The sequence below is a fragment of the Brassica napus genome, unplaced genomic scaffold (genome assembly GCF_020379485.1).
Source record: "Brassica napus cultivar Da-Ae unplaced genomic scaffold, Da-Ae ScsIHWf_2494;HRSCAF=3222, whole genome shotgun sequence".
Lineage (NCBI taxonomy): Eukaryota > Viridiplantae > Streptophyta > Magnoliopsida > Brassicales > Brassicaceae > Brassica > Brassica napus.
Genome location: NW_026015821.1, coordinates 629 through 3,534, shown reverse-complemented (window position 1 = coordinate 3,534; position 2,906 = coordinate 629). Strand labels below are relative to the sequence as shown.

Genomic DNA, 2,906 nt, shown 5'->3' with positions numbered 1-2,906 from the left:
TGAAGACTCTCTACAACATGCCTTAACAATTGAGAGAGAGGTCCAAATGATTGAGAACAAAAAAAATGATGCCTATGTGAAAATGCTGGACTCTCACAAGGAGATTAGTGATGAAGAACAGAATGAGGAGCTTTCATACGAGGATCACCAAATCTAAGTGCTCAGAAGTGGCTTCGAAGACTGTTGTGTTCGAGTCTTGGAGTTGGACAAGCTCGTGGTGTGGGAATGTGACACGTGGTGGAGTACGAGCTTTGAGAAGAGTACGGTCGTTGCAAGGTGGTGTTGATGAGGGCTTATCACTTAGTAGAGAGGCTAAGTTGTCGAGAATGTTTTGAAACTAAGTCCATCGAACGTTGTATGGTTTGTTGAGATTCCCATTGCAAATCCACCGCACTTGAATGATGTCACCTGCCAAAAAAATTTAAATTCTAAGATCTCCGTAATTCAATTATATGGACAACACGTAAGAAATGTTTTCACTTGTAAACAACATTTTCCCTAGTTAGTTATAATTTACTGGAAAATTATCGTAGTAGTAGCTAAGTCCCCTGGGGCATAGCAAAGCTGGCACAAATCCTCGGAATATGATTATAGCAGACAAGAGTAACCACATAATAACTCTATATTTAGTCATCGTATACATGCGTACTAAAAGATGTAGACAATGACTAGTTCCTACTACCACATACGTTCATTAACTAGTTTTCTTTAGAAAATGATTACATTACTGGGCAGTAAGTAAGTATATCAAACAGAATGATGTCACTTTAATTCGGATTGCTTTATGTTTGGTGGGATTCAATAAATGAGCAACCAATAAAGGCAGCGTTTTAACCTACGCGGCACAAGTAGATTGTTGCAATCATATATATCATACCGTTTTATTAACACTAACAACTAAATAAATTGAAGGTAAAGCATTTTAATAGTTCCTTATTTTGATAATTTTATATATGTTATTGTGTAAACCTCGATTATTGTGTTGGTTGAAAACATATACTTAGTGTTTATATGACTTCTTTCTGTGACATTTTCTAGTTTCAAGTTTAAACATACAAAAGAAGCAAATATCTGTTAGAGATTTTGTGCACTGGAAGAATTGCAAACTTATTTGGCATATCATCTGTATGCAGGAGAAACTGTAACATGTCCGAATATATATATACGTCACATGTTACTTGTTTACATGTTTTATTATACTTGAATGATTAAATTATATATATATGTCACATGTTACTTGTTTACATGTTTCGTCATACTTGACTTATTATATGGTCTGTTAGAGATTTGAGTAGGCTTAGTAATAGGTATCTAAAGAGGTTTTTGATATGTCTATGAGTTTTGTTTGAGTCATCCAAGAACTCGTTTTCTTATCAAAGGCTAACGTTCTTTAAAACGCACTGATTATTAAAAAAAAGTATTTGTTTGAATAATATTTTAAGTCTGTTTAAAAATAACGATGATAAAACCAATTAGGAAAAATCCACAATTGCCTAAATTCTGTATTTCAGAACAGATTTTAATAGTTCAGATAAACTAAGAATCCGAAACTTTGATATATTCGTTTTTTCAAAAAAAAAACTTTGATATATTTGTACACAAGTATTAAATGTACATATGTTTATTCGTAACTACTAATTTAACTTCTGTCTACCTCCCTTTTGTGCTTGGATCAATTATTTTATAAGACTCTCAGACCATTGATTAACCCGAGTTTTTAGTATGGGTTCTTAGCCGAAGCTAAGAACTGTTTCTTAACTTTTAACTAGAAAAGCTAAAACATGTCTGTTAAATAAAAGATATAAGAGTCGGTTCTTAGCCAAAAAGTATAAAAAAAGTCAAATCATGAGTTAAGAACCCTAAATTAAGAATTCGGGTTAATCATGCTCTTACAACTCTCCATCATTAACCTCAGTCTCTTAACTGGGGTTTTAAGCTTCAGACTCTTAGCTTTTTTTAAATTTTAACTAAGAAAAACTAAAAACTGTCTCTTAAATAAGAGATATAAAAGTCGTCTCTTAGCCAAAAAATATAAAAAAGAAACAAAAAAAATATCAAATCATGAGTTAAGAACCCCCGGCTAAGAGACCGAGGTTAATCATGCCCCGAGGAAGTTCACTCCACAAAAAAATAAAGTAATTTGGAAAAGTACGTATAGCTAGGTTTAGGAAGCAAACGTTGGTTACCTGAAAAGCAAACAATGGTTGATCATCTTTAGGCAAAGATTGAAGCTGACTTGTAACCAGTTCAACAAAAGCTGGATTTGGATAAACCAAATCTCCAAGTTCCTCCAAAGTGTACTCACTCTCAGCCATTACAAACCCAGCTCCGGCACCGTTACAGTCACATTCAGTCTTCCAGAGCTAGGGTTCAGGCGAAGTCTCCCGGCCAAAAGGTCGTAAGCGTCCATTGCTCTCACCATCGCCTTTCTCAGCATCTCTGACACAATCTCCGGAGGATAATCTTTGTTAGGTCGGAAGAAATGAACCGTTTGGACATCAAAGTTGAGAACTTGGTCGACATTGGACAAGAACATAGGTTTTCTCTCATGGGTTAAAGTTTCTTCGGATGGGAAAATGAGATATGATTCTTTGATCGCTACTTTGAGATCTTGAAGAAGCAATGATGAACATTCTTGATAGGAAGCACCCATTTTTCCCGATCTCTCTCTCTCTCTCTCTAATTTAATTGTGTTTTGAGTGAGTTTGTATTTTTGGGTTTGAAGCTTAATCTATATTATATAGACTAACAAATGGTGAGAGATGGTTATTTGCATGTAAATTATAGTATAAAATTATCCATGGTTAGTAAATATGGATCCCACAATCATGTGTTTTACTTATACGCATAAGATTTGATACCGGAGTTACAAGCAGTTTCGGGATACGTCGACGTCAGCTTTGTCA

General features: G+C 34.6%; 1 pseudogene; it reads right to left on the bottom strand.

The window, feature by feature from the left end:
• Nucleotides 1-1,761: 1,761 nt before the first annotated feature.
• On the bottom strand, nucleotides 1,762-2,694 carry LOC125601260 (annotated as a pseudogene).
• Nucleotides 2,695-2,906: the final 212 nt, after the last annotated feature.